Source organism: Bos javanicus, chromosome 10 (genome assembly GCF_032452875.1).
Source record: "Bos javanicus breed banteng chromosome 10, ARS-OSU_banteng_1.0, whole genome shotgun sequence".
NCBI lineage: Eukaryota > Metazoa > Chordata > Mammalia > Artiodactyla > Bovidae > Bos > Bos javanicus.
In genome coordinates, this window is record NC_083877.1 from 58,709,715 (window position 1) to 58,735,572 (window position 25,858).

The 25,858-nt window shown below is 41.3% G+C and overlaps 1 pseudogene; it reads left to right on the plus strand.

The window, feature by feature from the left end:
- The first annotated feature begins 397 nt into the window (after positions 1-397).
- On the plus strand, positions 398-25,858 carry LOC133255232 (aromatase-like; annotated as a pseudogene).

Here is a 25,858-nt window from a genome sequence, read left to right on the forward strand (position 1 = left end):
AGTCACAGAATGACTCCATCTCTGGAATAAGTTACATTTTCATGTGTTTCAGTAAGAAATTTGGCTCTTAAGAATTCAGTCACTCTACCTACTCAAGGGCAAGATGATAAGGTTCTATCAGAACAAGCATCTAAGAACCTGATAATTTGCAAAGGTCAGAAATGTTGCACTTCAAACTAAAAGCTCTCTCTTGGGATTGGTTGTTCTGACTTGAAATCACAAATTTGTCTTGTCTAAATGTCCCATCCCATTATCAAACAAAGCACCCATCTCGATAGTACAGCATCCTCTGAAGCAACAGAAGTCCTAGATGTACCTTTGGGGGATTCTCTAATTTTCCTGCCCCTTGATTTCTACAGGACTTTAAATTGCTTCCCCTGAGATCAAGGACCACAAGATGGTTTTGGAAGTGCTGAACCCAACGCATTATGATGTCACCGGCATGGTGGCCAAAGGCGTGACTGTTGCCAGCATTGCAATCCTGCTGCTCACTGGCTTTCTTCCGTTGGTTAAGAACTCTAAAAACACAACCTCAATACCAGGTAATATGGCCATTTAGTTCTATATCTAAGGAGAATGTTTTCTTGGGGTTTTGGTCCATGAGGGTAAAACAATTTTGAAAATGACAAAGAGTAAATCTGAGGATATGATTGAAGCCTCAATACATTAGCAAATGAACTCAGGTGAGTATTTTTACAACAATCATCACATGTATGTACATGCTATGTACATGTTAAATGAAAGCATTACAAATATCTTAGATAATCCCTTCTAGTTTGCTTTTTGTTTTGGTAAAATATACATGGTAGAAGTATCCTTTAAAGTAAGTTTAAGATGGAATAAAACAAGGCAAAATTCCAGGATTGCCTTTGCTCTTCTGATTCAAATTCATTCCAACTTTGCTCTGAAGGTGAAAATGCCTCTGGAATGCCTTCTGTCCTGTCTCCCTCCCACTTTGCCTCATCCTTGTCATCTGCTCTCTCCCTTCTTGAACTTATTCCTTCTTGTCATCCCACCCTTTATTTTCTTTTATTCTTCAGTGTGGTGGTGATGGTGGGGCCACCATAAGGGCTAGATAGGCCCTGGACAGTGGAAGAAAAATGGTGACCACTGTGGACTATGGATCCTTTGAAACATCACACCCTGAAAGAATCTTCAACAAGCAGATGAATGGATAAGAAAGCTGTGGTACATATACACAATGGAATATTACTCAGCCATGAAAAAGAATGCATTTGAATCAGTTCTAATGAGGTGGATGAAACTGGAGCATATTATACAGAGTGAAGTAAGTCAGAAAGAAAAACACCAATACAGTATACTAATACATATATATGGAATTTAGAAAGATGGTAACAATGACCCTATATGCAAGACAGCAAAAGAGACACAGATGTAAAGACCAGTCTTTTGGACTCTGTGGGAGGGCAAGGGTGGGATGATTTGAGAGGGTAGTGTTGAAACGTGTACATTATCGTATGTGAAGTGGATCACATGTCCAGGCTTGATGCATGAGACAGGGTGCTCAGAGCTGGTGCACTGGGATGACCCTGGGGGATGGGATGGGGAGGGAGGTGGGAGGGGGGTTCTGGATGAGGAAAACATGTGCACTCGTGGCTGATTCATGTCGATGTATGACAAAAACCACTACAATATTGTAAAGTAATTAGCCTCCAATTAAAATAAATTAATTAATTTTAAAAAATAAAAAAATTTAAAAAGCATATAATTATCCAGATAATTCTAATAGAAACCCCACCACTCTACACAATCAGATTAACAGAATTCTCAGAAATATCAGACTGTTTTGTAGTTTTCAGGGAAAATTCCTCATAGCAGGCATGTGTCCCCAGTCCAGTAAAGAATTCTGAGTCAGTCAACTGCTTATAGTGTTATTAGAACAATAACAAGATTAAGACCCCTTGACCTAAGACTCCCAAACTTGTTTTTGTTATGTAGACATTAACAAAGACTTTCCATTTTAAGGGCAAAAAGAAAACCCTGACAGTCTTTTCCACATTAATTCAGCTACTTCAAAGTTAAGTAATAAATCTTGTTTATCAGATTTGGGCTTTGACATCCAATTTAAATAATTCACACAAATTACCATCTAATATTACCATCTAATATTCACATCTAAATTACCATCATTGTACTGTCTCAGAGAGTTGAGTGAGTTTGGGTCCCAAGACTAACTCACTGACAAAATGGAATTCAGGAGTAAGATATAGAAATGTTATAACTTTACAACAGGACTCCTAAAATCTTTCCAACAAGATATTGATTAACTTATCACCATCATCCCTGAAATCAAGCTACCAGGTTTGTTCTCTGATATAAGCAACAGCAAATCCCCTGGCTGCTCACCAGATTCACACTCTTTACAATTCTGTCATCATCTACATCGGCAAGGGTATGAGGGCCACTGCTCTTCAGAAAAACCATGTCACCAGACTCGACTCTGTTTGAGATACTGATCAGACCCACTGCCTCGTTACTCAATGCTTCGTTTTATTTTGTCTAATGAAGTTTAACTTGATTCTCTTCTTAAACCAAAACCTTTTCGGGAAAAAAAAAGACAAAACAGAAATGGATGTCTTTTGTTTGGACATTGTCTTTGCAGACCACATTTCTCACAGTTAAAAAGATGACACCAAAACCATAATTTAATTCAAACCTACCCGTTCCATTCACTGATGCTTTCAAATCCAAAGTTCCCAGACAAAACTCGGCAGCCAGACAAATCTGTCAGCTGGTCACTTGTCCTCATTTTCATTCCTATTCTCAGAGGGACTGATTGACTTGTATCTGACACCACTGATACCATTTAACACAGCAAGAGTAGAGTAGACATCTATTCCAGTCCATTCAGACTGAAATTATTAAGATCAAAAGGAAGTGGTATGGTATAGAATCTGGACTACTTTTCATTCACAGAGCTATGAAGAGCCTCATGTTAACTTGTGTTGTTGTTTTAATTATTTTGTATGTGTGACTCACCTACATACATCAGAAGATGTAAAAGGACATTTGAATTTATAGGAACAAGAACAGCAGTATCTTAAGCAATTGCTCTTTTGAGTGGTGCTGAAATACTGATTGTGATCTGATGACTTTCCTAGGTCCCAGCTACTTTCTGGGAATTGGGCCCCTCATTTCCTATGGCAGGTTCCTCTGGATGGGGATTGGCAGTGCCTGAAATTACTACAACAAGATGTATGGAGAATTTATGAGAGTCTGGACACATGGATAGGAAACCCTCATTATTAGTAAGTAAGACTGTTAATAATTGGGGATATATTTAAAAATCAAGGCTGGGTTTTTTTTTGTATTAAAAAACAAACTCATTTTGATATTTTGATGTCTATTGCTAAAGATATCTTTTTATTACTTAAGTCAAGGAGGACACCTGCAGCTCAAGAAGTAAAGCAGTGCTTCTCACCCTGGCTTCTATTCAAAACCCCATAGCCCTGGCTATAAACCCAATTTTTACAGTCTCCAGTGGGGAGGGAACCCAGTCATCACTAGATTTTAGAAGTCTCCAAGTGATTGCAGCATGCTGCAGAGCTGGAGGGAGGAGAGGAAGTAAGAAGCTCCCAGGACAGAGGGCTTTTCCCTTCAGTATGGGGAAATGCTGAAGCAGGTTGGAGTGGATTCATCTAATTTTCTCCCCCTAAGGTCTAGGTCAGGTGATGGAGGTGCAAGACTAGACCTGGAGGGAAGAATGAAGCACCTGAGAAAGGATCAGATGACCAGGACAGAAACAGCTCATAGACAGTAGATACTCAGATCCCCAGAATAATGCCCAGGAGCCTCACAGGCAATTCCTGAAATAGGATCCTTGTCACAGCACGTGCCATCTGACCAGTCTGCACCTTACAGGAATGTGACCTTACTGACCCCCAAACTGTCAGGTGCTTCCTTCACACTGAGGACACAAACAGCCTTCTGCCTGTGCCCAGCTCCATCTCTGCTCTCCCCGTTCTTCCCTGGTCCTGTCCTCACAGGCTCTTCTCTGGTTGGAGTCTCTGTGTTCTCTATAATTGCCTCTGAGCCGCTCGATTTTGTTGTTAAGGGCTGAGCTCCCCACAGGAATAGGACGTGTTTGTCCCCATCTCCTTCCCTCGCTGCTCTTCAGATCCTTCCAGAACTTCCTGTACCTCTTGAAGAGACCCCACTGGACCCCAGAAAGCTTTTTCTTTGAATAATATGCCAGGTCTTTTCTCTTCAGAAAGTTTGATATCTGTCATCATTACAACTGTGCTGAGATTATGGCCCAACTTTTCAATTCAGCTTAGTTCTGAAGTGGTTGGGGCTGCAGAACTTTGGGTGGGGGAGAGTCAGGCACCAGGGCTGCTGGGCTTCTGCCTGAGCAGCTGGGGGGGGGGGGCGGGGGGAGGGCATCTGATCATCTGTAGGTAAAGTGTGCACAGTTCCCCAGGCAGGGGTGCTGTAAATAATGAGGGGCCACAGACACTTCGTGCCCTAAGCATATATTGGTGTTTGCAAGAATATCAAAAAGAAGAACATGGGTAGCATCAATAAGCGAGTAGCACTTAATACGCTAACAGGGGTCAAATTGGCCCATCTGCTACCAGTTTAAATACTATTGTTATAGTGTTTATATATCTGTTTTAATAGTGCATAAATTTATCCCCATGTTGTGGGATTTTTATGGTAAAACTCAGATAGTTCCAGGCAAACCAGGATGGTAGCCCACACTACTATCAGGTAGATATGTGCTGTATAAAAGATGAGGTGGGTGGAACATCTTTCGGATGGGGAAAAATCAGGATTCCATTTCAGATATGTTGACTTGACTTGCCTAGTACCACTGAATGGGATATTAAGAAGGAAGTTCTGACCATCCAGACCTTCTACTGTAGTCATAAACTAGCAAAGGAGCTGAGGAGGAGAGCCAAACAGAAAAGGGAAAACCAGGAGAGTGTGGTGGTCTGAAAGCAAGATGAGGAATGCGTGGCAGGGAGGATGGAACTGTCAAGTATCCAGATAGTGCCACAAGACTAGACAGAGATGTGAGCATTGCATTTAGCACCAGGGAGGTTAAGGGTGACCTTGACAAGGGGAGTTTCAGTGGAGTTCTGGGGGCAAAATGTGACCACTGAGGAGAATGGGGAGAGAAGAATTGGAGGTGGCAGGTACAAACTCTTCAAGGAGTTTGTCCTAAAGGAGGCAGAGGAATAGAATAAGGTTGAAAGGGGTATTTGGTCCAAGTCTTTTTGTTTGCTAAGATACAAGATACCATGACATGTGTGCTTTGGTGGGAATGATGAGTCACAGAGGAAAACCACTGACGCAGCAGAAAGGAGGAGTGTGCCAGCTGAAATGACAAAGGAGTGACATGTGGAATTGGCCTTGAATAGGGACATGGGAGTTCATCCCCAGTAAAAAGGGATGAACTAACAGAGAGATTAGTTCATTCCTAGCCCAGGGATTGAAGCCACGCCTCCTGTGGCTCCTACATTGGCAGGCAGGAGACTTTACCACTTTACATTGGCAAATCCTTTACCACTGATCACCTAGGAAGCCCATATCCATGTGCATCAATAGCCTTTTCTCTAGCCCCTTTCAGCTGCCATGTGCAAGCACAGACTTAACTAAGAGTTGGCTTTAATCAGCGTTGACTTTTTACATCTTACAGAATGTCCCACATTTCATATTTCTTTCAATGTCTCATTATGATGTCATTGAACATTCTCTCTATTCCCAGTATTGCTTATAAACTGAACACCAGGTCTATTAGGCTCAACTTGAATCAGGCTAATTTGTAAGAATACTTTCCTGTTTAATCCTATACACTTCATATTGCATCACATCAGGAGACTGGGAAAGGTGGTCTCATATTATGGATACTAAATTTGATCAGCTTAGGATGGTTGCAATCAGGTCTGTCTGTTAATATTCACTTTCTCTTGCAGTGACCTCAGTATCAGAACTGGGTAAGAATATCAGAAGGCAAAGGACAGGGAAAACGTGGCAGGATTGATGGAGTGTGAGTGACGGCACAGAACAGGCCTACAGGAAGCAAGTGTTTTTGAATGTTTGGTACCAGTTATTCCATTGATTGTCTCCCCATATTTCTAGTACTCATCAATCTTGAACCTCACCACCGGTCTGTGAGTTCTTTAAACTCAGAAATGAGGGTGGCTTCTCTTTACCACCGACACTAACTTCCCGGTTACTTTTTATTTTGAAGAGACAATAGGTTTGCCATCTTTGGAGATGGCTTTTGACTTCAGTCATGTTTCAAGAAGCATAATGACTCCGGGGACCAGGCATCTTACACTGTCCACTATCCATTCTGAGCTTCTGGATTCTCTGATCTCTTCTCAGTTAGTCAGTGTAATATCTCCCTCACCTGCTGTGACAGGCTGGCCCAACTGGGGGAAGGAAGTCTCTACAGTTCTCCTGAATATTGGGAGAGCTCTGGGCTAGTGTTCTTAGCTCCTCACCAACATTCCCTTCATCATTTTCCTGATCAACTCCAGTTAGAGAAAGCCAACCTATTTATTTTAAACCCTAAAGAAGTGTATATCATTTCTGTCTTGCCTACTTTGTTCTCTGCCAAGTCAGAGCCTCTGACTCTGATTTGTCTCTAAGTGAGATATTGGCACCCCCTGGTGGACAATTGATTTAATCGTTAGCTCTTCATTAGCTAACATTAAGTTGGAGAAGGAAATGGCAACCCACTCCAGTGTTCTTGCCTGGAGAATCCCAGGGATAGAGGAGCCTAGTGGGCTGCCATCTATGGGGTCGCACAGAGTCGGATACGACTGAAGCGAAGCAGAAAGTTGGGTTGAAGTTTTTGTTTTTAATTAATTTATTTTTAATTGGCTTCCCTTGTAGCTCAGTTGGTAAAAAATCTGCCTGCAATGCAGGAGACCTGGGTTCGATTCCTGGCTCGGGAAAATCCCCTGGGGAAGGAAGTGGCAACCCACTCGACTATTCTTGCCTGGAGAATTCTATGGACAGAGGAGCCTGGCAGGCTACAGTCCATGGGGTCACAAGAGTCAGACATGATTTAGCGATTAAACGACAACAAATTTTTAATTGGAGGATAATTGCTTTACATTACTGTGTCAGTTTCTGCCATCCATCAACAAGAATCAGTCATAGGTATAAAGATGTCCCCTCCCTCTTGAAGCTCCCTCCAACTCCACCCCATCCCCTCCCTCTAGGTTGTCACAGAGCGCTGGTTTTGGCTCCCCGTGGGCTGAAGCTTTTAACTGGGCAGAATTCATCAAAACATTTGGACACACCAATGTGTTTTATGATATACCCAAAAGCTCTAAATGTCAGAGTACAATAGTATTCTTTGTCCTCTAAGAACTTAAAACTTGTTGATCCTAGTTTGTGAAGTAAAAGTATACCAATGACTTAATTGCTGCTTTGATTATAGAGTGAGGGAGGGGATGGTAAGAATAGCTAGAATTCTGAAATCTATCAATTAATTAGAAGTTCAGTCCTTTCTATGGCATGATGTCTGTACATAGGGCAAAATTTTATCTGTGTGTCAATCATATTAATTTCCTGGAATACAAATAGAAGTATCTGGATTTGCGTCAGTATTAAATATACAATGGAATAAATAAAGCTACCCTACATTTTATACTAAAGAGAACTACCCTGTTATCCTTTATCCTCTCAATTGTAAATTATTTAAATGGTTGATTTTTCTTGCCAATGCCGTACCCTAAATTATAAGCAGTCTTAATAAAAAAATCTCAACAAAGTGAGGCTCTCTGTAGAAGCATTCTGTACCACTGTCCTAAGAAGACAATATTCTCTGCACACATGGAGGCCCCAGTTTGTCTTCAGCCAGGAATTTACAACATTCTATAATGCTCCTCGCTTATTGTGCCCAAATTAGACTGGGATTGGGAGCAGGAAACAAGTCCTGGAGGAGGAGATGGGTGGGGAAGGGTTGCCTCCACCTTCCTAGTGGCTCTGAAGCCCAGTCCAGGGCTAAAGAGCTGGGTATGTGAGTGAAGATAGAAGGCACAGTAGTGGAAGGAGAACTGGGAAGTTCAAGGAAGCCTGGGCTATTGGCAAAGTCCCACAGAAGCCACATCAAGGGCTATCTAATGGCTCAATATATCCTATGTCTTGGGAGAACTCTGTGACCCTGAAGACCTTGGTGATTCATGATGAATGTAGAGCTCTAGGAGAGCAACTGTCACCACCACACAGAGGATTCCAGGCCCACCCAAGTCAGCCAAGCTCAGGGCAGAGGTACCAAGGTATATCCTTCAGTCCCAGAGTGATATCCCTGGAAGGGCCAGGCCTGATTAGAGATTCTGAGGAATTGGTGGTACAAGGCAGAACTGCTGCTTCCAGACTAAAGAGATGAGACTTCAATTATTCCAGTACCTCCCAATTCTGAGGCTCCCTTATGCAGGGAAAGGGGGTCTTGGGGGTGGGGGGTGGGGAGCAAGGAGAAGGGCACTGTCTGGAGTGGAGCTGCCTCAGGGCTGGAGGCTCCTGGAAACATGGTGGTGTGGAGGATGCACTTTCTTACAGCCTTGCAGCTTTGACCACATTAGTGGATAATATTTTAGAGACTAGCTATTAGAGAAGGGCAAATAACAAATAACTCTATGTGTGCATTGTTTGTTGATCTTTAGTAATGCTCAAACAGAGAGCTAGTAGGTAGAAATGTTTCAACCAGAGAAGGAGGTTCTTTTGCTAACACAGAGAAGGAGGTGCTCATTTAATCTGAATACTAGAAAGTATGCACTGAATTTAGATCAACAGGCATTTTCTACGAGAGACACCAGGTCAGCAAACTCATCACACTGATTTCTCCTGACCCTTAACAAGTAACCCCAAGGGTTTGCTCTCTCTGTAGGTCCTCGAGAGTGAGAGAGTCAGTTCCTAGGCAGGTTGATAGGGAGTCTAGGGGTCCCCAAGGACAGAGGGGTCTGGAATTCTCAAGGAGGAAGAAAGGACAAACTTTTTTTTCTTTCTCCACATTCCTTAGGATTATATAACAATAATGTATCCTGCCTAAGGACAGTCTTTGGATTCAACCTTCTGTTATCTTAAAATGTTAATTATGGGAGTAGACCTGGTCTTTACAAGGATGTATCTTGCCTGAGGACAGTGTTATCTTAAAATGTTAATTATGGGAGTAGACCTGGTCTTTACAAGGATGTATCTTGCCTGAGGACAGTGTTATCTTAAAATGTAAATTATGGGAGTAGACCTGGTCTTTACAAGGATGTATCTTGCCTGAGGACAGTGTTATCTTAAAATGTAAATTATGGGAGTAGGTCTGATGAGGTCTTTACAACCTCCAGACATTCTTTGGATTATATAACCTCATTGTTAACGCTAGCAAGTGGGTACTCTTTCTACCCCCTTCTGATGCCTATGTCAGAAGCTTTCTCTATCTCCTTTATACTTTAATAAAACTTTATTACACAAAAGCTCTGAGCGATCAAGCCTCGTCTCTGGCCCCGGATTGAATTCTTCTCCTCTGGGGGCCAAGAATCCCGGTGTATTCACGTGATTCAACAACCACCTTTCAAGAGTGTTTCACGTAATGAAGCACAATCGTTATACATCTTGATTTGGCAGCAAACTTGGCTTGCAGTTCATCGGCATGCATGAGAAATGCATCATATTTAACAATAATCCAGTGATCTGGAAAGCTGTCAGAACTTACTTTATGAAAGGTATTCAGGTGTCTGGCTAAATTCTGCTTTTTTGTCTATGAATATGCCTTATGAAATCATTAACTTCTGCTGCTTCACCGGTTTGAAATAGTAAGAGCGAGCATTCATTCTGGGTTTCCCAGGTGGTGCTAGTGTGTAAAGAACCCGCCTGACAATGCAGGAAACACAGGTTCAATCCCTGGGTCAGGAAGAGGCCTTGGAAGAGGGCATGACAACCCACTCCAGTATTCTGCCTGGAGAATCCTCAGGGACAGAGGAGCCTGGAGGGCTATAGGGTCACAGAGTTCGAAATGACTGAAGCGACTGAGCACAGCACAGCATTCATTACACATGTACTCTGTAATAGGCACTGTTTTAAACACTGGATGCCTTAATCCCACAGCGACTCCGTGTGGTAAATACCACCTACATTTTGCAAATGAGAAAACTGAGGCATAAAGAAGTTAAGTGAGTGAGTGAAGTCGCTCAGTTGTGTCCGACTCTTTGCGACCCGGTGGACTGTAGGTACCATGCTCAATTTCCACCATTAATAAAAGGTAGCACAGAAGAAAACCTCAGAGCCTACATATTTAACCACTTCAATTTGGTTCTTCCTGTTTTTACATCGACCTTATGGATGTGAAAAAGAATTGGCTCTCTATACACTTAATGTCACTTCAATTAAGAATTTAGTGTGTCAGCCATATAGTTGATTTAACAGAGCAACATGTTTGCTGAGCCATTGGCTGACATCCCAGATGTTTTAACAGAAGGCAATTTGCAAATAACTTCGAGAATTTTAGAACTGAGAAGGGGTGCATTATCTCTTCCAACCTCTGAATTTCATACTTAAGTAAATACATTTCTAGAGAGCTAGTGATTTCCCCCAGGCAACACAGCCAGATATGGAAGAACAGAAACTAGATTCCAAATATTCTTATTTAGCAATTTATCTCTTTACTATACCCTGCTGAAATTGAAGTCTTTGGCTTCAAACTACATATTCCTTATCTTACAGTTTTATGAGTCAAAAGTCAGATGTGAGTCAGTTCAGTTCAGTTCAGTCACTCAGTCGTGTCCGACTCTTTGCAACCCCATGGACTGCAGCACGCCAGGCTTCCCTGTCCATCACCAACTCCTGGAGCTTGCTCAAATTTATGTCCATTGAGTCAGTGATGCCATTCAGCCATCTCATCCTCTGATGTCCTCTTCTCTTTCTGCCTTCAATCTTTCCCAGCATCAGGGTCTTTTCCAGTGAGTGGCCCTTCGCATCAGATAGCCAAAATATTGGAGCTTCAGCTTCAGCATCAGTCCTTCCAATGAATATTCAGGATTGATGCCTTTAGGATTTACTGGTTGGATCTCTTTGCAGTCCAAGGGACTCTCAAGAGTCTTCTCTAACAGCACAGTTCAAAAGCATCAATTCTTTGGCATTCAGTTTTCTTTATGGCCCAACTCTCACATCCATACACAACTACTGAAAAAACCATAGCTTTGACTAGACGGACCTTTGTAGGCAAAGTAATGTCTCTGCTTTTTAATATGTTCTCTAGGTTTGTCATAGCTTTCCTTTCTAGGAGCAAACGTCTTTTAATTTCATGGCTGCAGCCACCATCTTCAGTGATTTTGAAACCTAAGAAAATAAAATCTGTTACTGTTTCCATTGTTTCCCCATCTATTTACCATGAAGTGATGCGATTGGATGCCATGATCTTAGTTTATTGAATATTAAGTTTTAAGCCAGCTTTTTCTCTCTCCTCTTTCACTTTCATCAAGAGCCTGTTTAGTTCCTCTTCACTTTCAGTCATAAGGGTGGTGTTATCTGCATATTTGAGGTTATTGATATTATCCTGGCAATCTTGATTTCAGCTTGTGCTTCATCCAGCCCGATAATGTGCATGATGTACTCTGCATAGAAGTTAAATAAGCAGGATGATAATATACAGCCTTGACATCCTCCTTTCCCAATTTGGAACCAGTTTGTTCTTCCATATCCGGTTCTGACTGTTGTTTCTTGACCTGTGTACAGATTTCTCAGGAGGCAGGTAAGGTGGTCTGGTATTCCCATCTCTTTAAGAATTTTCCACAGTTGTTGTGATCCACACAATCAAAGGCTTTACAATAGTCAGTGAAGCAGATGTTTTTCTGGAACTCTCTTGTTTTTTCTATGTTTTTCTATGATGTTGGAAATTTGATCTCTGGTTCCTCTGCCTTTTCTAAATCCAGCTTGAACATCTAAAAGTTCTTGGTTCATGTATTGTTGAAGCCTAGCTTGGATAATTTTGAGCATTACTTTGCTGGTGTGTGAGATGAGTGCAATTGTGCAGTAGTTTGAACATTCTTTGGCATGGCCTTTCTTTGGGATTCATGATGTGGGTCTCATATGGGGCAAAAATCAAGACACTGACAAGGTTGTGTTCTTTCTGGAGAATCTAGGGAGAAAGTGTTTTCTTGACTTTCCCAGCTTCTAGAGTCTGTCCATTCTGTTCATATGTTTGAAATGTGGTTTATACATTTGAAATGAGGTTTCAAGCTCTTGAATATAGAGGCAAATCAGACATCAGCCTGGGACTGACATCAGCCTGTCAAGGCCAACCCTTCATGCAAAGGATTTATTCATGAAGGAATCATTTGTCCCACTTGTCAATGTGACAGTCACCCAGGAAACAGCATCCCAGCATATCTCCAAGTCACTCCTAGTCAGAAAGTGTGCTGCCAACCCAAACTTCCTTTATATATATATATGGGTGGGTGAAAATGTTTAGAGTCTACGACCACTCACCAGGTCTCTCTTCTTCTTCAGAGTGTGCCTGAAAGGGCTTCTGCAGCACAGCTGATTTGTTTTATTTGAGGACTTTGATTTTACAATACAATTGGATGAAAAATACAGGAAAAAAGAGAGATTATTCCTAAAGAAACCTTATAGCAACCTTGAACAAAAGAGAGAAAGTAGGACTTTAATAGTTACGTCTAATGTTAGACCACCTACCTTCAAGATTAATAGCTGCTCAGATGGTCAGGAGCCAAGCAAGGGAAGAGATCAGAGCCAGTTCACTCCACCTGGTTTCATTCATCCATTCATCCACTAATTCTAGGGGCCACCATGTTCTGTGGACATGATCTATAAAGCTAATAGGTTATTACTGCCCTTAAAGTGTTTTCAGTTCTGTGAGGAAGACGGCTCAAACAAAACAGAAATTTTTTTGGAAATTTTGACATTGAGTACAATAAATCTGGATGTAGTTTGAAGAAAAACCAAAATTAAGAGAAAGGTATATTTGGTCATTTATAAGACTATGCATGTGTGTGTGCTAAGTCACTTAAGTCATGTCCAACTCTGTGTTACCCTATGGACATAGCCTGCCAGACTCCTTGGTCCATGGGATTCTCCAGGCAAGAATACTGGAATGGGTTAGCAGACCCTTCTCCAGAGGATCTTCCAGACCCAGGGACTGAACCCGGATCTCCTACATTAGTAGGCAGGTTCTTTCCCTGGTGGCTCAGACGGTAAAGCATCTGTCTACAATGCAGGAGACCTGGGTTCGATCCCTGGGTTGGGAAGATCCCCTGGAGAAGGAAATGGCAATCCACTCCAGTATTCTTGCCTGGAAAATCCCATGGACAGAGGAGCCTGGTAGGCTACAGTCCATGGGGTCGCAAAGAGTCAAACACGACTGAGCCACTTCACTTTCACTTTCTTTACCATTAGCGCTGCCTGGGAAGACTGTTGCTGCTAAGTCGCTTCAGTCGTGTCCGACTCTGTGCGACCCCATAGACAGCAGCCCACCAGGCTCCCCTGTCCCTGGTATTCTCCAGGCAAGAACACTGGAGTGGGTTGTCATTTCCTTCTCCAATGCATGAAAGTGAAATGTGAAAGTGAAGTCGCTCAGTCATGTCCGACTCCTAAGGACCCCATGGACCGCAGCCTACCAGGCTCCTCCATCCCAGGCTAACACTTTACAAATATGAACTACAATTAAACAGGAAACATCTTAGGTATAAAAGTAAGATCCAATTTGAATAGTCCTGTATCAATATTCTGCCACCCACTGAAACATAAAATATCATCCTGGTGAAATCCAAACCATCTTTAGGGAGAAATGTATATAATAAATATAGAAAATCACTGATTTGTAACTTATGACCACCAGCACTAAAGATTTCACTTGCAGTCTCTCAAATGATTTGTCATAGGTAGAATACAAGTTTAATTTTGAGGCATCTGTTCTAAAAATATTTATTTTTCATTCATCCATTCATTTATTTTTAATAATAAACATGATACTTGATACTGGACAATTAGTAGAATATAGATGAAAATTTAAAGATGAAAATTTCCACTCATTTAATAAAAATCTGTGGTCAGTTAAGCTCCGAACATAAAAAGCCAAAATTGCCTGATTGCTGTGTGCCCTGGAGTTGGAGGTAGCTCACTCTGATGTTGTCCCCTTCAGCTTTGTCTGGCCCTGGCCTGGTGCGCATGGTGACCATCTGTGCTGATTCCAACACCAAGCATCTGGACAGGCTGGAGGAGGTCTGCAATGACTTGGGCTATGTGGACGTGTTGACCCTCATGCGGCACATCATGCTGGACACCTCTAACGTGCTCTTCCCGGGGATCCCCTTGGACGGTACTGAAATTTTCATTCTCATGACTTGACATTCAGCCCTTTACTAAACAGGGCATGAGAAGGATAATGAACTCATGGAAAGATACACTCTTGTACACTGCTCTTCTTTAAATCTTTCCAAGTATTCCTAAAGTGTTTTCCTGGTATGTCTGCCTTCCTCACTTATAAGATCATAAAAATCCATAGTGGGGGGCATTTTCTATTTCTTTTGTATCTCTCCTCATTGCTCTAGGAAATAGAGCATCCTAGGAAATCCTAGAGCATCCTAGGAAATAGGATGATTCTACCTATCTATTACGTTTCAGATTAGAAACATATCTATTATGCTTCAGATTAGAAACTTAAGTTTCTAATCATTTCATTTGGTCATAAATACATCTAATCACCAAACCTATGTATTTAACCATTACACACCTTTTGGCCATTCTTTTGGCAAAAATATAGATATATACATACACACATACACGTATATATGTGTATATACACATACACACACAAAGAAACATTCTATCTCTCCATACACACACACATGCATGCACGCACGCACACACACACACACACACACAACACATAAATGGACAAACACACCTCTCCCCCAAAGTCACTAAGTGTGAAAACTTTGACTCTATGTATATGATGATAAGGGTACTGCTGCTGCTGCTGGAAATGATGATGATAACTATCATTAACTTAGTATCTACTATGTGAAAGCAGTATAAAAAGTTGCTTCACATAAAGTTTGTGATTTAACATTCATAACAACACTGGAAAGATATTTCACTTAAGAAGATGCTTTCCTCACTACACTACAGAAAAAAATCATTAAACACACATATGCAACTCTACCACCAACAGAAGATCAAATATCAATCATGTGGATTCATTCCATCTTGCTATTGTCAGCTTAATGTAATTTCTCCTGATTTGATTTCTAACAGTGTTCACTGATTCATATATTCTTTCAACTAATATTTTTTGATTGCCTATTTTATGGCAGGCTTAGGTTCTGGGATTAGAGTAGTGAACTAGATAAAGTCCTTGCCTTAGAAGAGTTTACATCCCAGTGGACATAAGGACAGTAAACAAGTAACTATCTAGTAATATTTTAGGCAATAAGTGCCTTGAAAAAAAAGTAGGGTATAGGACTATAAAGTGAATGGGGGTGGTTGGAGAGAGGCCGAGACTACTGTGGAGAGAGAAGGTGGTCAGAAAGGCCTCTGACCCTCTGATTTGGAATGGACATCTGAACAAAGTCCCAGATGAAGTGTAGCCCTGAACCCCCTGCAGATCTGAGGGAATAACATCACAGGCATAAGAACAAGGCATGATTTTCACACTCACCCACACCAGCTGAGCTATCACACCTACTCCCTGATCAACTACATTTGGACAAGCAAACAAGTGATAAGCCCTCCCTTTTTATTCTCCACTCTCCTCGCCTCCTCTCCCCTGCTCTGTAATTATTCCTTACAAGAGTCATAGGACCCCTGTCTGACTGACATCAGGATGAGAGCCCCATATGCTCTGAGGACTTTAGTCACAGCCTCTTGCCTGGATCCCCTTTCAGATAGGGACTCTCAAGGTACTTTTCTTGCCACACACATCTCTCCTAAGGATTGACAGGTACCTATTTTAGAAGTCCCTTCTTCTTGGTTCCCCACTAGCCTTGATTCATAGAAGGGGTAAAGTAAAATGCATTGTACAGCTCTCTGCTAACTTAGGGATGCAGACTGTGTGGCTAAGAACCTGCATAATCCATACAGAGTTATATGTATTTCCCCCTGCTCACGAGGTCCTTGTTAAACTCTCAATGGGCCTGAGGGACCCAGTGCACCAATAGGAAAGGACATGGCCCTGAGGTCAGATAGGACTGGGCTGCAGCCTACGGGCTGCCAGCCACACTGGCTGTATGGTGTTGGCAAACTTCTTCATTTCTATGAACCACAAATTCTGCATCTGCTTATGTCTCTTCCCTTCTCATGTGTATAATCTGAAAAAAATAAGTAGTTATCTTTTCTCTGGTATTCAATTTAATTCAAAAACACCCATTAAAGAGCTGACTGCGCAAGACACAGGACAAGGCATTGAGGATTCCAAGATGAATTCTACACACTGGACTGAAATACAAACAACAGAATGGGACGGCTTTTTGCCATGCCAGGTGCCAGAATTGAGGCCAGAACAGTTTTAATTACTTCTTATTTCCCATGGTCTGGAAAACAGAAGGTGTTGAAGGCTCAGTCTAGGAGAAGGATATGAAATTCTAAGCTGTGTCTCTAACACAAACTTGAAAACTATAAATATCTCTGATAAACAAGTAGGATAAATTAGTGTTGGTTTGTTAGGTGACATTCATGTGGCTGAAACACCCACTGAAAGCAGAACCTTGTCCTGCTTAGAGTCCAAGATGCTAGGAGAGTCTACAGGGATCTTCTCTCATCAGCATATCCTTCTTGGACTCATATTTCTGCTCACATGCTCTGATCTTTTTCTGTTTTTCCAGAAAGCATCCTTGTGGTTAAATCCAGGGTTATTTTGATGCATGGCAAGCTCTCCTTCTCAAACCAGACATCTTCTTTAAGCTTTCTTGGCTATGTAGGAAGCATGAGAAATCTGTGTACGTACCACATTTTGGAATAATTATTGATGAGACTGATTGGTGTTGGGTCTTAGCTATTGCTGGCCTCTTTGTAAGTTGTCTTGTCTCCAAAACCACAGAGATCTGTTGATTTACATGCTGGTGAAGCACTTCTTACAGCACTTCAGGCCCGTGTGACCAGACCACAGAGGAAAAGGTAGCCTTTGGCCCAGGGGAGCTTTTCACCTCGGAGGTTGAGAGCCCCATCTCTGGACCTAGAACACTGAAGTGTGTTTGGAGTTGAAGAAAAGGGTTGGCTGAACCTGTCATTATTATTTGTCAGAATTCTCTATGCATGTCTGAAGAAATGAAAACCAAATCATTTTATTGTTGTGCTGCTTCTGAATGAATTTTACTTAATTCAACTCATAGGAAATGACAGTAGTCACAAATTTTTTTCATGATGAATTTTTATAAGATGTCTTGTTTGTTTATTTATGTATCTTATATTTTGGGGGAATCCTAAAATTGTCATTTTTGGGTTTGCTTTGGTCTCAGCTTACCCTAACAGAAGACTGTACAGATGCCTAATGGCTTATTGGATAGTCATTGGGTTTTAAGAGTATGAGTAGCCAGCCACTAAATGAGCCACTTCTAACAACCAGAGGAAAGCCCAGGGGATCTAAAAGTAGACAGACCTGGTTTGTATCCTATCTCTACCACTTGGTAACCAAATGGTCTTGGGAAGTTCTTTAAAACAAATTATAGCCTACTTTCCATGGTGGTATATAGGTTAATTAGATCCTCTATGTAGGGCAATCAACTCAGAGCATGACACATAGAAGGCAGTAAACATGTTATCTCTCTCCATCCCTCTGTTCATATCTTCCCCAGATGTCCAGAGTATCTTAAATTCTCCAGTGCCTTAAGTTTCTAAACTTGGTTGAAGAGCTATCTTCATCATGTTTGCACATTTTGAAATTCAGTAATACTAGTGTCCAGGAAGTCAGTTTCACGTTGCTCTGACATGTTCTCCAGTGGTCGATGAGTAGCAGGTGGATGATTTGGACACATGGGCCTTTAAACACTTCTCTTTGCTTCACCCAGAGCTTACTGTGACTTGAATCAAGAAGACCAGTGATTCATCTCTTCACTGTGGTCAGACTGTGTGGTGGTCTGAAAAATCATATTGAACCACAGCTACATTAATTTAGCTTCACTATGGTCAGTAGGCCCATAGAAACTTACTTCATGAGAATGTGTAACAGTTTTCTTTGTCTTCTTTGAAATTAGCTCAGCAACATTCCCTCTCTATATAAATTTGCCAATGGTTAGTGAACTAGGTAATATCTTCTCTGATCTAAAGCACTAAAGACCTAGAGAAATCTTTTAATCTCCATCCTCTCATGCCTTTTCAATAATATCAATACTTTCATTGTTGGGGCCTAATTGACACATAACATTATGTTACTTTCAGGTGTACAGAATGATTCAATATATGAATATACTGAGAAATACTCATCACAATCTAGTTAACATCTTTCACAAAACATAGTTAGAAAATGTTTTCCTTGAATGAGTACTTTTAAGATTTACTCTCTTAGCAACTTTTAAATATGCAAACAAGCATGTTAACTGTAATCACCATGCTGAATATTACATCCCCATGACCTATCAGTCATATAACTGAAAGGAAGTTTGTACCTTTGACCTGACCCTCTTCACCCATTTCACACCCAAACTACAGGAAGCATCCATGGCAATCACCAATCTCTTCTTTTAACAAAGAGCTTGGGATTTTTGCTTTTTTTTTTTTTTTTAAGATCCAATATATAAGTGAAATCATATAGTATTTGTCTTATGTCAACACTTTTAAAATATATATATTTATGGAAAGGATTCTGGGACATCTACTTCCATCCATAGATATCCAATTTTATATTTTTCCCTCTTTGAATTCCCAGTTTTACAAAAGTATCATTTTGTACTTTTTATTTTGTTAAGTGTAAGGTTTTTTCAGTCTCAGAATACATTGAAGGTGTTTGTGGCTTAGACTAGGAACCTAGCCACAATTATCTTGTACAAAATACATTCAGAGTTCCAATAGACACATTCTTATAAGTTTGTAAGTCAGAGAGTTTGTATTTTCTGAAAACTATCACTAAACTCAATTTTTCCAGTTTTTAATGACATACAAGTTCTAATGCATACATTTAATTAGGAGCAACTTCTAACCTGAATAGGAGGAATCCCAATGGATATTCACAGGCCCCTGATTCTGGCACAGGGAGGAAGCAGATGCTTAGAAATGGATTCAACTCTATCAAGACATTCTCTATGAATTCAAAGTCTAAGGGCATTTCAGTGCATCCCAGACATTTGGGGACTACTGCTTAGGTGAGTAATGTTGTGAACATTCTAGACCACCACTGAGTGAATATAGGAGACACTCAACAAATATTTGCTGAACAAATGGCTGGGTAGATGAATAAATGAACATGAATATATCCCTGCTATATATTTGGAATGACGTGTGAGTGTGTGCCTGTAAGTGTACTCACAGACATACACAATAGTAAACATCCTTATTTGGAATGACACATTAAATTACTCTCCTGAAGAATATCTCTCAATGTTTAAACATCTTCCCTGAGAAACCAAAAAAAAAAAAAAAAGGGAGAAAACTTTAAAAATAGGAGGAATATTAAAGAATATTCCCTTACTTCTGCTAAACTGGAGTAAACATAGAGGCTATTTAGGTCAATTGAGTATTTAAATGTGTAGGCAAATGTGTCAACAAGAATTTGAAAGAAAGATTTATTGTACATTTAACCTAATACAGAATAGTATTCCCTGAAACTGGGGAACAATACAATTATACATGAAAGCATATACTTAAAGACAAGAAGAGCAGAATAGAGATCTCAAGATGACCTTAATGTTCATCTAGTCTGATCTCTTCACTTTAAAAGAGACATACACCTCAAAGACTAAAAGTAGGTTATGTGGAAGGATAACAACCTGGAGCAGAACCTTGACTCTTCTCCAGGGTGTTTTACTGTTCACCACACTCTCAAAATGCAGAAGCCTCTTGATGTAACTAGTCATTCATTCAACAACGATTTAGTCAGTGTTACTATGAGGCGGAAACTTCAAGGTATGAGATAAATATCAAAAGGAATAATTCCTGTGTAGAAGAGGAACCTCAAATTTAATCATCTTTGGGGTTATGCAGATAAAAATGGCCTAAGTGGATATGAGATAAAGAAAATGGAAGTGCCCATGTCAGACTGAGGTGTGCGTGCTCCTACCAATGGCATTCACTAGCTTTGGGATTTGATGTTTAATTTAAGCACAGTGCTGGGGCAATCAAATATCAGAAAATTGGATTTAGCATTTTGGTACCAGTTTTCAACCCTTAACCACAGATTACAATCTTGATTTTACTAGCAGCGCTGAGATATAGTGGCTAACTCTGGTTCCTTAACTTGATATAACATATATAATTTAAGGATATTTGCAAAGAATTAAGTATAAACTCAGTTATTCATGAACACTAATGGCTTCAATTAAGCAAATTTTAAATGGCAATTGAATTTGTTTATCTAGATGTCTTATCTGTGTACAAGTAGGTAATATTTCCCGTGATTTTTCCCGCAAAGATTTGAAAGATGAAATGGAAATTCTGATAGGAAAAAAAAAAGACATGGTATTTTCATAGCAGAGAAACTAGAAGACTCTATGGATTTTGCCACTGAGTTGATTCTGGCTGAGGTACAGCCCTGCACTAGCCATAATCCCTCACAACATATGTGTGTTACTATTTCTGTATAGGTGTCTAAAAATTCCCTATTAATTGTTGCATGTTTTTGCTCTTGAGTATCTGTTCCAGTATCATGTCCAATCCAATAGTCAATCAGGTAAGACTTTAAGTCTGAAACATCTGTGTCTGCACAACACAAAATGTGAACACCAAGGAGTCCAAAGACACTAAACACACAGAAATCTTTGGTTAAATTGTTCAGTTTTAGACTGAAGGTTGTTAATGCAAAAGTCTATCATCAATCCAAACGATGCATAATTCCTATGATTTCATTTTATGGAGGTGATTGATCCTTGAGGGCCACTTCGCTTCCTGTTCTGACCTTTCCTTCACTTTCCCAATATTTCTCCCCCTTTCCATTGTAGAAATGCGGTGAACTGACAGGACAGAACATAAACCAGTGCATACTGGAAATGACAATCGCTGCACCAGACACCATGTCTGTCTCTGTGTTCTTCGTGCTGTTTCTCATTACAACGCATCCCCAGGTTGAAGAGGCAGTAATGAAGGAAATCCAGACTGTTGTTGGTAAGAATTTATCAAACAGATAATAGAGATTAGAAATCAATTCCTTCTGAATATCAGTTTCTATCTCCTAATGATCTTATGTCAAAACCTTCCTAGAACCCATCCAGAGAATAATGAAGCAAGTCACTGTGTCATATTTTCATTATGCCAGACAGGTATCAGTGTTTTTCTGATATAAAAAAACACATGCTAGTTGGAAAGAAATCAAATAATGGAGAGATTTATAAAGTAGAATGTAATATCTCTTGATTCCTCCTACTCTCATCTACAGCATTGTTCCCATTCCCCAGGGGGAGTCACTATTGAGGGGCTGGGTTGGTAGAGCTCTCTGATCAAGTGAGACCTCTCCTGAATAGAGTAATTGTACAAAGGCAGAGTTGCCTCGGGACCCTGGGTTGATTTTCATTCTGCAGAAGTGATATCCCATTTGAGAATGCTTTAAAGTTTTGCCAATTCTGAGGATAAATTGAGCCTCTCTGACTGGTATGGAGCCAAGCAATCAGAGACTGTGGAGGTGTCCACCAATTGCCAGCTCACCTGGGACTGATCTGAGGACCCCCTTTTGTGTGGTGGAGAGACAGGATTTTTGCCACTCTGTCACACCAGGTTGTCCTGAATGAGACGGGGAGGAGGGACAACCAGAGATATTTTCTGACAGATGACTGCACAGGATACCAGAAAAGAACATTTCCTTGAACGTGATTAAACTCACCATCTCTCTTTGACTAAAGAATTAATGTCTTCTAGAACTGAGAATCGGAGAAGGCAATGGCACCCCACTCCAGTACTCTTGCCTGGAAAATCCCATGGACGGAGGAGCCTGGTAGGCTGCAGTCCATGGGGTCGCTAAGAGTCGGACATGACTGAGCGACTTCACTTTCACTTTTCACTTTCATGCCTTGGAGAAGGAAATGGCAACCCACTCCAGTGTTCTTGCCTGGAGAATCCCAGGGACAGGGGAGCCTGGTGGGCTGCCATCTCTGGGGTCACACAGAGTCAGACACGACTGAAGCGACTTAGCAGCAGCAGCAGTAGCAGAATCGAGAATAGTGGACCAAACTCAAGAACCACAGAGGTAGCTGATAAATGTTTGAAGCAGACTGTGTAGGTCTACATGATGCTTCAGAGAGGAGTTTCTATACAGAGCTCCTCAGCCAGTCAACCTCAGCCAACAGCTGCCATGTGGAGATGTGGGTCCAATGTTACCTGGCCTTGTTTTTCTACAAGTCCAGATGTCTCAATGACATCCCTCAGATGTTAAGATAATCGACTTCAAATCTGACTTTTCATAAGACTTGGTGGACAAAACATAGCATCAGATCAGATCAGTCGCTCAGTCATGTCCGACTCTTTGCGATCCCATGAATCGCAGCACGCCAGGCCTCCCTGTCCATCACCAACTCCCGGAGTTCACTCAGACTCACGTCCATCGAGTCAGTGATGCCATCCAGACATCTCATCCTCTGTCATCCCCTTCTCCTCTTGCCTCCAATCCCTCCCAGCATCAGAGTCTTTTCCAATGAGTCAACTCTTCACATGAGGTGGCCAAAGTACTGGAGTTTCAGCTTTAGCATCATTCCTTCCAAAGAAATCCCAGGGCTGATCTCCTTCAGACTGGACTGGTTGGATCTCCTGGCAGTCCAAGGGACTCTCAAGAGTCTTCTCCAACACCACAGTTCAAAAGCATCAATTCTTTGGCGCTCAGCCTTCTTCACTGTCCAACTCTCACATCCATACATGACCACAGGAAAAACCATAGCCTTGACTAGATGGACCTTTGTTGGCAAATAATGTCTCTGCTTTTGAATATGCTATCTAGGTTGGTCATAACTTTCCTTCCAAGGAGCAAGCGTCTTTTAATTTCATGGCTGCAGTCACCATCTGCGGTGATTTTGGAGCCCAGAAAAATAAAATCTGACACTGTTTCCACTGTTTCCCCATCTATTTCCCATGAAGTGATGGGACTGGATGCCATGATCTTCGTTTTCTGAATGTTGAGCTTTAAGCCAACTTTTTCACTCTCCACTTTCACTTTCATCAAGAGGCTATTTAGTTCCTCTTCACTTTCTGCCATAAGGGTGGTGTCATCTGCATATCTGAGGTTATTGATATTTCTCCTGGCAATCTTGATTCCAGCTTGTGTTTCTTCCAGTCCAGTGTTTCTCATGATGTACTCTGCATATAAGTTAAATAAGCAGGGTGACAATATACAGCCTTGACGTACTCCTTTTCCTATTTGGAACCAGTCTGTTGTTCTATCTCCAGTTCTAACTGTTGCTTCCTGACCTGCATACAGATTTCTCAAGAGGCAGGTCAGGTGGTCTGGTATTCCCATCTTAAATTTTTTCAAACTGACCTATAACAACACTGAAATTAGCATGACCTTCTTTGTCCTTTTTGTCTGCTTCCACAGGTGAAAGAAAAATAAAGAGTGATGATATTCAAAAGCTAACTGTGGTAGAAAATTTTATTAATGAGAGCATGTGATACCAGCCCGTCATGGACCTAGTCATGAGCAAAGCCTTAGAGGATGAAGTCATCGATGGCTACCCAGTGAAAAAGGGGACTAACATTATCCTGAATCTTGGGAGAATGCATAGACTCGAGTTTTTCCCAAAGCCTAATAAATTTACTTTTGAAAACTTTGCCAAGAATGTAAGAGTCCTTCCTTAAAACTGAGTGTGTCACCCCGAAAGCATCAACTGTTAAATCCCCTCTGTTTCTGTATTTGTACATTTCATTCTATTTACTCATCCCCTCCAGCCTCACCAGGAGAGAACACATTTCCCCTGGCTAGAACATGCCCATCAGTTCTGTCTTCAAGCCAAGGAGGCTGGCTCTCAAGCTCTTGGAAATGTCTTCATGGAGGGCACACGAGATCAAAGTATGAACAATTCAGGCCCTTAATTTGCCTAAAATGAGGTGAAGTTTGTTTAACCAACCCACTTTTCCACTTATCACATTGTCATCATGTAGATTCAGCTGTAGCATCATCTATGATAATTAGATGGAAATCAAATCAGAAGAAATGATTTGGTTTTTGCAATCTGCCTTTGAGTCACCAAATGGCCCCACAAGTACTAGTCTCTATTCTAAACAGGACTTGGTAATTAGAAGAACTCCCACCTTGTTCTTAATTGAGGTATACTGGAGATTCTGCGTCTGTTATGTCAAATTCTAGGCAATGATTCTTTTTTAACCTGAATTATCCATATAGTTCATTGCATTACCCCATTTTTCAATTTCCATATGGGAAGGGATATGATCTTAGTTAAACCAGTTCTCTAATTCACTGTACTTGTATATAAGCAACACTTACCATGTTGCCAATTGGTCAAAAATAACTTACTAAGTATCCTTCAAGTGCCAGACAATATGTAAGTCCAAATGGGGACAAGACAGAGAGGTGTGTCCCTTTAAATATTTGTATGACAAAAAATATTTAGATTCTTGGCATGAATAGGACAGAAACGCACACTTTGCCTAAATCTGTCCTTGGCATCAGGTTATAAGGCCTGGCACAACAACGGTCTTTGCCTCAGTGACTGGCAGAACAGCAGTAAAGACGTGGCCTTCCCACAGAGCTAGCTGAGTACTTTACATGAAAACGTAACTGGGGATTGTTGAGGCTGTGTCTGTATCACAAAGGGTGAATCAAACTGGAAGGAGAAAGTCTTATCTGAGTCATAGTCATTCCTGTCTGTGAAGAAGCAGTATGGCCAAATCACTAAAACCGAGCATTCTGACTAACTGTGGTTTCAGGGCGAATCAAATGGAGATGCATGACTCTAGCCTTTACTACTCTGGCTAATTGTCTGATCTCTTTCCCAGGTTCCTTACAGGTACTTTCAGCCATTTGGCTTTGGGCCCCGGGCCTGTGCGGGAAAGTACATCGCCATGGTGATGATGAAGGTCGTCCTGGTCACCCTTCTGAGACGCTTCCACATGCAGACTTTGCAAGGTCGGTGCGTTGAGAAGATGCAGAAGAAAAATGACTTATCCTTGCATCCAGACGAGACCAGAGACCGGCTGGAAATGATTTTCACCCCAAGAAATTCAGACAAGTGCCTCGAGCGCTAAAGAAGTTTGGTCAGTCCCTGCCCCAGAGCACTGCTCAACAGAACTCCACATGGGAACCACCCATCTTTGCCAGGTAGTCCTCCTCACATGAACAACCATGGCCTGTGCCATTTTATAGGCTTACCTCCTGTGGGTTGTCAGCTAGGCAGGAGACACGGTTCATCTGACCAGATCCAAACCAGACACCAGACTGCAAGAGAAAATAGAGGCCAAGAGTTTGTACAGGAAACTGCAGCCCTAAAGACCCAATTCCACAAAACATGCTTTGGAAAAGACAAGCCACCAGCAAAACTCACCCCAGCTCCTTACTGTCCTACACTGAATTGGGAGCTTTTTAACATCTGGGGCAGAAGCACTCAATTTGATTACAAAGGCCAGGCCAACATCTGCGTACCTCGGACCTCCTAGTGTGAATAAAACGGTTTTCACTTGCTTTTTGGTGGGGTGGGGACCACAGCATCCACACCCTTGGAGAAATGCTTACAGATTCAGCATTTGGCTTTTCCTACAAACTACATTCAAGTAACTCTTGTTTATCCAC